Source organism: Pecten maximus, chromosome 15 (genome assembly GCF_902652985.1).
Source record: "Pecten maximus chromosome 15, xPecMax1.1, whole genome shotgun sequence".
NCBI classification, from domain to species: Eukaryota; Metazoa; Mollusca; class Bivalvia; order Pectinida; family Pectinidae; genus Pecten; species Pecten maximus.
In genome coordinates, this window is record NC_047029.1 from 30,791,705 (window position 1) to 30,803,730 (window position 12,026).

Below are 12,026 nucleotides of genomic sequence, written 5' to 3' on the forward strand. Positions count from 1 at the left end.
AACTGTATTCACCACTGTCTTTAACACCCTTATACCGGATTCATGCGGTTCATTAACCCATAAACTATTGCCCCGTCTGTTATTTCGGCCACAGGGCATTGGAGGTCATTTCTAATTCTAATTGATATTAACGACAGAGTCTTTACGGAGATTTGATAATGAGATTAGTGTTTCTTGAACCGCATTTTAGCCGCCAATGCTAATTAGAGAGTCTCCTCGAGGATTTAACGGAAAGTGTATTAGTGTCTATCCCAGGTTTTATAATTGGGGTTATTTTCTCGGCTCTAGTTTGTTCTTGAAATGGTGAACATGAAAACAGGGATACAATAATGTCAATATAAGTTCAAACATATTAATGTGCAGTGTAAAATAATTCATAAAAATGGTAATCTGTTTAATATTGGTGCTTGGTAGGGCATACACCTGGACTTTTCATCCCAAAATAACATATTTATGAAATATGAAAGTATCAATGTTTTTTCCTATGACAAATGGTGTCTGTGTTATTCTTGTTATTGCAACCGATTTATACAATGAAAATATGCATGTTGTATTTACTTCAAAACAGATAGTTTATCTATCTTAAACAGACCGACAGATTGGGTAAACAACATACTATACTTGACATTATTTACGTGGAAATAGATATACTTACTTACGTTGGTTTGTTTAGGTTACAAAAGATATCAAAGAAGAAATAATTGAGTGAGGTACAGAATGAATAAGGACAAATCAATAATCATTACATAATTATGTTTATAGAGTCAAATACAAGTTGGTTTTATCATGATCTACTATCGTGCCTGATTGCCGTGTACATATTTTCCTTTGAGATAATTTGGTTGTTGGATTTTTCTACTTTCGGTTTGCTCATAAAGGTACACTGTTGTGACTCATCATGACACATCCCTGAGAGGTTTAACGTCAGTTAAGAAGAATATGAAATCACCAGTAGATATTTATTCTACAGTACGGAGAGATGCAAATTTGACAGAAAGTAAATAATGATGGTGTGAAATGCAGACAGAAACTAAACACAGAGTAATTACATTCTGACAAGTATAAACAACACTCCAGACATTGAATATAAACATGATTGATTTGACGTGTGTAACAAATATTGATTGGCAAATAAAAGAAATTACATGTAGAATGTTTAATATATTAAATATACCGAACGAAGAAAGCTGAAAAAAAATAAATGTTTGTTTCGCTTAAATACTGCGTTTCGTTATATCGTGCCTAGAGCGTGCCGTAATTTGCTGTAACCAGACAATCCATACGTGCAGCACAGTTATTGACAAATAAAAAGAAATTGAGTAAGGAGTAAAAACAGTAGAGGCACCTAGAATATAAAGAAATGTCTGTTTTAATTAGATTGTACGTTTCGTTTTATCGTGCCTAGAGCGTTCCTTAATTTGCTGTAACCAGACAATCCATAGAAAACGTGTATACAGCACAATGATTGGTAAATAAAACAAATTGCACTAGACTGGTACCCTCCTCAGATAACTCCCTTGTGTACGCTACACAGAAGCGGACCGGTGGTGAGAAACTCTATTTAGTAGGGATTCGTACGGGAGCCTGTGCGAATCGATCTTTATTGCGCATGTTAAGTCACCATGGAGACGGTTAATTCCGCTGAAGCAGCGAGGCCAATAATGTCATTGTCATAAGCGCATAAGACACTGTTTGCAATGAAACCCTAACAAAACTGCTTATATTACACAGATACGTAACGTTCGCAAGATCTGAACCACGGCTTTATGCTTGATTGATCCAGTTTTTTTCCGCTAATGTGACCTTGATTCTCGATGTTTCGGGGATACAAAAGTTACCTATGTAGACTTGTATTACTGATTATTTGAAGGAAATGCATGTTTATACACATGCATAAGTTAATTACCTCTAGCTTGTAGTTTGTTGCTGTGTTTTATAAAATCTCAGGAGAGATATTTATCTATCTATTTATTTATTTTTTTACTTTTTCATTTGCTTGCAACTTTTTCTTACGTTTTTTTTATGAATTATCAAAGTTAATAACAAAAAATACAAAAATGCTACTTCGTTAATTTTAGACGAATTTTCATTTCGTAAATTTAAATGAATATGATTGCGGTTTTTCCAAATATTAAGGATCCCTTGGTTCGATTAAGATATAAGGACAAGTACTAAATATCGTTTATATATGACTTGGATTTTGAAACATATCAACGTAGCAATACAAGTAAGCGTGATATCGTTATAGTTTAGCCCTTCTAGTGTATCTCAAAATTATATGTACACTGGCCAGGGTGAAGTGGGATGGTTACAAGATTAAAACTATTTGATAAATAGCAATTAATTCAAATGATAAAACTGCTAAGAAGACAAAACAAGCAGACCTATATCCATATCTGAGGTTCCTAATTTGATATATTGGGTGGCGTGGTTGAAATGACTAGTCTCTTTAAATGAAGACATACAATGTCCATCCGCAATAGAACTCCAAATCAATGGATGGGAGCTATTTAAACAGAATGTTTATCGACCTCTTGGGAGTTATAAGATTTTCATTGTCCCAGTTCAGATTGCATTGAACGCAATGTAACAGATATATTTCGCAAGTTGATGAGAATGAATTGCGGGGATGGATGAGATCCAAGGCTGAGTCAAGGTTATTGTAAATGAAAGAGATGGCTCTACATGACATATGACCTTTTATAGGTTATTCTACAATTCCAGTTCCTTATGCAACAAATAGCAACAAATTTCCTGTGAAAATGTAGAGTAAGGTTCTCAATAATGAATTGTCCAGTGAAAATAATACCATGTCTTATGAATAAGGTATTTTCTTTTGTGTTTGTGTCATTAGAGTTCTGTCCACCAGTTTTCATTCTTTTCCTTTTTCTTAATAGCGTGTGACATTTACTGCCGGTTAAGGTTTTGCGTCTTAACCTTCCGTCAGCCCCCTGTAACACATCTTATTGCTGTAACGATATGTTTCAAAACCTCACTGCGTGTCTTCTGAAATATTCCTAGTAAATACTGTACTACAGAACTAATCGTTTGTCTTCAACAACTCAATGACCTATAGGTACATGTACTCGTAGAATAAGATAACATTTGCCCCAACATTCCTTTCCAGTAAATGAATTTGTTTCAAAATCAGCCGCTGTCTATATGGCGGCATGAGCTTACACCTGTCCCGGGAAATGTATGTTAACCCTTCCGTCTCTTCATAAGTAGTTTACCCACTCTTTACAATACCCCTTTAAGCCTGTTTCAAACCGCTGTTTAGATTATCCTACATCTCACGAAACCCCCATTAGTTGTCCGTCCAACAAACAAAAGCCGCCCTATGTTAGATTCGCTCAAATCCACAAATCCCTGTGAAGCATCCAACTTTCGAATCCACAATCGTATTCTTTGTTTTCTTGAACGGAACCCCACCATATATTACTGCATTCGTCTACAAACACTTCCTCCGGTATTCTGTACACAAACCTCTCATCGATCTCTTCTTCTCTTCACCAAAACCTACCGGCGTACCTGAACTTCTGCACAAATCCCTCCACGGTACAAACTAAAACCTACTATTGTACTCGTGCACTTCATAGGAACCACGGAACCAAATGAATTCCCATAGACGATAATGTTAACGTTTACCACTGTCCTGCTTAAGTGGAGTTTTCAACACTTGTCCACTAGCCATAATTCTGAAGAATGTCATCTCGGAAACCTGTAAATAGAATGATTAAAAATTCTACCAATTTGAACTTTTTTTATATGGAGGCCACCATCTTGTATTGAATTCAGCACCAAAAATTCATCTAAATTTACAACAAAATACAAACTTAATTATCTCCCCATGACAAAAACAGGCTAGAAAAAAATAACCATTTTTCTATATATTTCACATCTACATGTACTGCTCAGCCACCACATAAAAACTTTGGAAACTTCTCTCACCTAGATATCCAATCAGTAGGCCCCTATGCATTCACCTTCTTATTAAATCTTCTGTCCAAACGGGGAAAACCCACAATCTATTTTTGATTTGGTTCTGTGGCCCCCCCATTGCAGACCATTCCAAAGCTATTTGTGACACCACATACCCTACCTAAGTGTCCATCTCCCAAAAAACAGAATTGTTGTATAAAGTGAAATGAAAATATTCAACTAGTGCAATCTTATTTTCGAACAGTACTTTCATTTCAAAAAGCGATTAAATGAGTACAATTACAGTATCAAAGATCTTGATGAAGAAATAATAGGTTTGAGTGGGTTGTAGCATATGATACGTAACACCTTTTGACATATAAGGAAGGATCCCTGTGTGCGAGAAGCGTGTGTAAAGTATATTTTGTATATGTTGGAGTGTTTTAGGAGGCTGCTGTATGTTCGTGGTTGTCTCCTTACGTTGGCGAGGAACTTATACCGACTTTATAGTGCTACCCCAATGAAGGACACTTGTCAAAGACACGGGTAAAGCAATCGTTCCACATCAGAAATGCTGAGTGTCTGTTGTTATCCAATTCTTGACAATTCTAAAGTATCACTTCTTGAGAATCACAATAATAATTGTCGAATTTCTTACATTCATTCAATTTTCTAAGTTTCAAATAATGGATTTTTATATGTCTTTATTTCTGTATAATCACGAAGCTTATATTTCGCGGTTGTCCAAATAGAACATTTTATAGTAAACAATTATACACATTTTGTTGTATATATGAATACTCGCTGGCTGTTTAATCACTGTATTTAATGACCGCATGCACCGAAATTAAATCCCCCCCCCCCCCCCCCTCAAAATTTTAACAACTATTTAGTGCTGTGTAATTGAAACAGGCATGATTGAACCATATACGTATGAAACATATGCACATGTAGTCGAAATTACATTTACTTTGGGTGGTAAATAAATCAAAGCAATTTCTTTTGGGATTTAACCCCAGTTATAAATGATTATATTAACATAGCAGGGAGGATCAATATCACATGTTTGTGTACAAGTGTATGAATTGATACAAGAAGCAAAAATGCCATTAGGACTGCTGACGGAATCACGTAGATCTGACACTGAACTTATAAATGGAGTCTAATGGAAAACTATAATAATGATCATCTTGACCTTTGTGAACTGAAGGATAAGCGGCTTAACATGCCTTCTTCCCTTTGAAGTGTAGAAGGGCGTCCATTTAGAAACATGCGAGATATTACGGATATTCAGTAGAAAATGCACTGGTATCTATAAATAACTTATCAAATACATTTGTAGCAAATTCCAGAAACATTTATCACGCTGCGGGAAAGTATACAGCTAAATTTAATGACTGAAGTATAACAATGAAAACCATATTTTCTTTGTTTTAATATTTTATTGTTTCCAAAACTGAAATTATCAAACAAATTAATAATCTCATTTATATCTAAGTTTCAATATAAAGTGATTTTTTTTTGTTTTTCCGTCACCTGCCCGTATACAATCGAGAGGTACAACATACAATTATAGTATAAAGTGTTGATAAAGTTTCAGCGCGATGCGAAGCCCAGATCCATATATACAATATATATCTATGCTTACCTGGGGACCATCTTTATTTAAGTCGACATTAAGCAATTCAGTATATAACCACCGAGAAACAGCCATTCAGTGAAGACAATTCGTACATATAGTATAAGCTACATTTTTTTTTATTTGTTACATATCTTTATTTCAATCAATTGAATTTTAGAGACAACAATAATTGTATGATTGAAATAGACAACGTCCTTTTTCAGGTATTCAAAGCGACTCTCATTTAATGACGTCGGCCGCCATATTTGTATCTATGACAACCCACTGCCGATCGGAGGAATATAGACGTATGCCATGTAACCTCAATTATCCAAAGGAATGTGTAGTCATCATTCTGTGTTAAAATAATGACAATTTCTGCTGTAATAGATCATTCTGATGATTTACCTGTGTAATCGTAAACTTTTTTTATTTCTTTCTCAAAGAAATCCTCGTTCTGTTAATCAATAAACACAGCGAATGCTGGAATGCATTAACATACCTGGAATTCTAACTTAAAATCAATAAACAATGCCAAAATATTGACAAAGAAACGAGGCAAAAGTGCGACGGAATATGAGGGATGATATAGAAAGGTATTCGTGCTTCTTCGACAACAAGCATCAAATAGAGTACAGGATAAATCAAAGTAATGCTATGTTAACAAGTGAGAAATACAACAAGGCACTCTAATAATAGAAGTACTCAAAAGTACTAATTCATGCTGCACGTGGATTGATTTCTAAATCTTCATCAATCTACATATGTTTCTTTCATCTTTGCAATTTCATGAAAATAGGTGTTAGCGGCTGAAGAAAAATTATTTAAAATAAAAGTTCGGTTTTTACTCAAATCGACACGATCGACAAAATCTATTGCGTTAAAATAAACTAATAGTCGATATATCGGGGATAGATAATTAAGTGTGGTAATTACTAGGAGTCATCATTTGCTCTTCGATAAAGTCAGCTGCAAGCGTACACAAAGTTGATCAGGGATATGATTATATGTGGTCTGCCACATCCTGTTTTGGTGATATGCATTTCTGACGTTTAATGAACGGAATGCCCGAATCCTCATATGCTCTGGAACGTTAAGAAGAAAACTTAGGTTAGTGTCGATCGTACACAGCCCCGTAATTGTCACTCATTATACCTATTTTTATCTATATCGTTAGCTGACCATGCTATGCAATATCCTAAGTGAAATTTTTCGTGATCACCACATAGTATTGCCTTAAGATAACGATATAAACATGAGTAACACCTGATACTGCCGTGTACAGTGTATATATGTATCGATCTCTATTGAGTCAGAAGTATATCTTAGACAGAATGAGGGTCCGAATGACAAAGGTTGAGTTTTTATTTTTGTCCGTTATTGACTTGAAGGCATTGTTGTGCGCAGCAGAGACGCTTACTTTCCGAAACGCCAGGTCCAATTATCTTCATACGATCTCCATGGAGTTCATATTTTATTAGTATTTGCTCTTCAGTTATTGATTTTAAGTCTGAATCATTTGGTTGTACCTTAGACAATGTATATATGGAGTTTTCAATGAAATATTTACGGATTAAAGTCTTTATGGTGGTTTTATCAAAGAATTAAGATCGGTATGGTATCGATATTAGAATATTTACTGTCAATACTTTTAATTCTTTCACTTCATTCAGTGTAGAATACCCACTGAATCTAGATTGAATAGTATAGTTTGGTTACACAGACTCTTGCTGAAAAAGCTGCTATATAATGTCGGGAATTTCCGCCAATTGATCGTAAAAAAAATAGTTCCATTAAATGAAATACTTTGTTTATGTTTTCCGCGAAAGGATACTGAAATCACTTTCGATATCTTCCTTGCTACTTTTATATGGTTTTAATTAATTGTATTTTAATATTTGCACTGTATAGCATCAAAACCTTTCTCACGATTGTAAACATTACACAGCAGTACATTGAAAGGGTTTTTTGGTAAACATTATACGTCATCTGAATGTGCAAATATCTACACAAGATACATTGAGCAAATGCATTAGGCGCAACATTAACTCTCACGTGTTGCGTACCTGTTTAAACTTATGTCTATTGAGTGAACATTCAACACTAGGCGTCACTTCTGCATATATACATGTACAGGTGAATACTAAATTTCTAAATTAAAAAACATGATCTATCCAAATAAAACGTTTAGATTAGATAAAATTATGCATTAGCAATATCCATGGTGCAGTGATAGTACAATAATTTACCCGTTCTCATTCGCTGTTCAATCCTGCAAGGGATATATGTATAGCAATATACAGAGTTGCACCACATTATGACAATATATTTAAAATTTCCGTCCTACGATGAAATAAAATATGATATCATATTATCGCAAAAATCCATCTACCCTTAGAAAAATAAACTTATTATCCCCAGGAAATGTAGAGGAAATGATATACCAGTGCAGGTTCATATATTTACTTTGATCTGTGAGCAAATCATTAGTTTGTTTGACAAATATTCATTGCATATATACTATATTGTTTACAATGTACGACTATAACATCAAACACTACAGTGAATTGTAAATTCAATATGCTCAAGACGAAACAATTTATTTGATAATAAGGAGTTATTAGACATCAGACTAGACAAATTACAACTGGGAATCTATACATTATGTAAAACGCAAAATGAAAAAGAGCTCTTCACGAAAGATCAAGTATCGCGAGACTTGTCTTCTGTTCAATCGAAATTGAATTTTGAGATGCTGATAGATTTTGGGGTAAAACATTCACAGCCTCTATAGAAAACAGGGATATGGTGCTTTGAATTCACTTGGACGAAAACCATTAGGCTCGTATTATAAATAGATATCATGAAATAACAAAATAAAAAAGTCTTTGATCCCGATGTCAAAACCACGCTCAGCTTAAATAAATGATTGTGCCTACAGGAATTCCAATAATTTCAACGTTGTTTAGATATTTGAATTTCGCAGACGATTCGATATTTAGTGAATATCGCTGCTGACCTTCAACTGCACTTACATGATTGTTTAACATCATAACAGTAGTAAGTGTCCTGGAAATATGTCAGAATCCCTTGTTTAGACGGCGAAGAACTAAACCAATAATCTTATAAATTTGTTTTAAAAAAATGTAGAGAATATATATTAATGTATACAATAATAATAAATTAATATACCTTAAGCGAAACTGAATGGTGTATTATCAGGCGTAATTCAGAAGAAGAATCAAATATTAGTATCAGACGATGGGATTGTTTGGTTTAGTCAGTATTGGTTAACGTCCCATGAATAGCTATGGTCATTTTAAGGACTGTCTCCCCTTTGTGTGAGATGCATTGCGTGTAGCGTATGTTTGCGTGTCTTGGTGTGTTGGTGATTGTTCCCTCGTAATAGCCTGATAGTTCTTACTGATGTCGATCACTGAGGAAGCCACCCGGCAGAACTCAACCGGTCATACAATAGTGACGAGGAGCGAGCAAGTCGTGTCACTCCCAAACTTCTAAGCGCTGAGCACGAGTAGCAATTATCATTTTATAGACTCTGGTTTGTCTCGGTTAGGGGACAGAACCAAAAGACTTACTCGGAGTATTGAACGCTCAGCTAAAGGCCAAAAGTGAAACAGTCGTCGAATGACACTTTAGGATGAATAAGATTGTTGAGAAAGAAGGAAAAGACAAGACATCAAATTAAATGTCTTTTTCGATTATGCAATATGGCAGCGGGAACAATTCTTACCCTCTTCTGAGACGAATCAAATAGTAGGTCTAAACCGAAAAGATTATTTCAAATACGAACGAAATTTAGTAGTAGGCTAGGTCGAAGATATGATTTTAGTATTTTAGCAGTAATCCTTGCTTATGAGACGATCTCAGAGGGTCTTTCTGTATTTGTCCAAGGGTAAGACGCAGTTTCAGTAGAAGGCCTAATCCATCGAGTGTTTTCGATAGATCCTTGGGAAATTTCAGTAGTGTTTTAAACCCTTTTATCGATCACGGATCAATTCCGTGTTATGATTTCAATAAAAGGTCTAACCATTTGGCGGATTTGGGGTTTTTCCGTGAAATAATAGTTTTAGTAGTAGTCCCAACCAGCGAGATAGTTTCCGCGAAAATGTGTGCCCATGGGACGGTTCCAGATTGATACCTAATCTACAATGTATGAGACGGTTCTAGGTAAAGTACCACAGACGGATTAGTATGATACCTATATATGAGACGGTTCTAGGTAAAGTACCACAGACGGATTAGTATGATACCTATCTATGAGACGGCTCTAGGTAAAGTACCACAGACGGATTAGTATGATACCTATCTATGAGACGGTTCTAGGTAAAGTACCACAGACGGATTAGTATGAAACCTAATCTATGAGACGGTTCTAGGTAAAGTACCACAGATGGATTAGTATGAGACCTAATCTATGAGACGGTTTCAGTTTTCCCCCTATTCCGAAGGCGGTTCTTGTACTGACCCATATGCTGATTTCATCGGGTGACTAAACCGTAGGACAGTTACCCTAACACAGTTATCAATTGTAAGATCTAGTCTCTGTGATGGCCTGTCATTTTGTCTGTGTAAATCAGCCTAGCCTAGCCCCTGACCTACCCACTTTGTCGAGTCGTCCTAACCCCACGGGAGTCCATCCCCACACAAATCGACCCCTATCGACAACAATCTTCCGACAAACAGATACATTGTTTGCATTTATAAAAATATACTATGACACAAAATAATCAATGACTTATGCTAACAATCTGTAATCGTATAGAAAAGTACACAGTGGATTTAAATAGCGCAGCCATTTTTAAATATTTCTAAAATAATGTTCCAAAACTATTCTGATTATCGAACTAACTGATCAGATGGCAGATAGTTTGGGAGCACATCCTGTATTTGTATGGCGTAGCTGACCCGTAGCTGGGCTTAATGGACTTGACGGTAGATCAGACCGTCTCGACAACTACCTACATTTGTTTCATGTCACAAGTATTTGTGTAACAATTAAAGAATATATATATATATGTGTGTGTGTGTGTGTGTGTGTGTATAAGGAGTGGGATAGGATAAGCGCCCGGCTGTGTTATATATCCTCGTGTGTCCAGCTATATTAACCAGTGTGTTCAGACCTTACGTAACTTCTACAGTGAGTGAAAAACACAACATAAAATGTTTTCAACTGACAAAGAAACTGTCTTCAGTTACGGACAATGCATGATGGATTGAGGACAGGGATATATTATTCTTTTGGATTTTACAAACGGTCTGAAACGTAAGCGCGGTGAGTACGATAATTTACACTACTTAATGCTATTAGTACAACTCCACTCCATAGTGAGGCCTGTCTAACATAACATACATATGATCGCTAAACTTAATCATAGTTTTACATGTAGGTATACGACAAGCTCTATATATATTCATCTTAATGTCTATTATTATAATACTGTTGTTTAGTTTCCAACTTCGCTTTATATATGATGTATGTCCTCGAAATATTACGAGTTGTATGTTTATGTATTAAACTTATGATTTTGTCTCTAATAAAAATATCAGACCGTCAATCATACAAACATCACTATAACCTAGAATTAACTTATTCATGACTAATAGTATGTTATTGATACAGTATGCATCATATATATACTTTATACCATGATTTATCTCATCATGATTATGTGGATTTCATGCTCAATGGGTGTTCTTATATAAATATATCCCGTCAGCAGCGTTTTATACTCTTACCAATACTTTTGTTTCTTAATTGATGGGGTTTCATCAAAAACATTTTCTATTAATAGATTAACACGTGTAAGGATAGTACATAAACGCTAGGAGATGCTGATTTTACATCCTCTGTACACACTAAAGCCGTTTATCAATGAAAAGCTCGCGTAAACAAAGAATGGCATACTTTATGACACAGATATTCTTATCGCACGTGTAGTCACGTGCATACCACATTATCAGGGCCAGACGGTTATAATTCATATAACTTGTCATGGGATATGCATTGAGATGCATTTAGTCTAGCATCATGTATATATAGACCACTGTAGGCAACATGGTTTATATTTCCTGTTATCGTTCTGGGCATACATAACAACCGCCTAACGCCTTCCAGAATTGTTCATTTGTCGGGACCTTTTCCCTTGTTGCTGAATGTGCATACACGTGCATAAATATAAGTCATAACAATCCATACACGTGTTACCTCGACCCAGGTTATACAATCACTTTATTTAAGCAATATATGTATAATTATAACTGTGTTTTATTACTATAATACATATATATACAGCATTAGAGCAGCAAATATCAATACTTACTTGTATACTGTAAATTTACGTATGTTTCTCAGTACTTTACTTTTTGGACTCATGGTACCCAAGCGATGTTCTGTTATTAAGATCCTTGGTCAATTACAACCATTCAAAATCTGTGGACATCGACGAAATAGAACCATAATGCA

General features: G+C 35.2%; 1 protein-coding gene across 1 annotated transcript in view; it reads left to right on the forward strand.

Annotated features, from left to right (window-relative positions):
- The first annotated feature begins 10,620 nt into the window (after positions 1-10,620).
- Positions 10,621-12,026, forward strand: part of LOC117343442 (diuretic hormone receptor-like) — a 143,074-nt gene continuing 141,668 nt past the window's right edge. The window contains exon 1 of the mRNA XM_033905790.1: positions 10,621-10,835. The gene's annotated coding sequence lies outside the window, so the exon portion shown is untranslated. The remainder of the gene's footprint in view (positions 10,836-12,026) is intronic.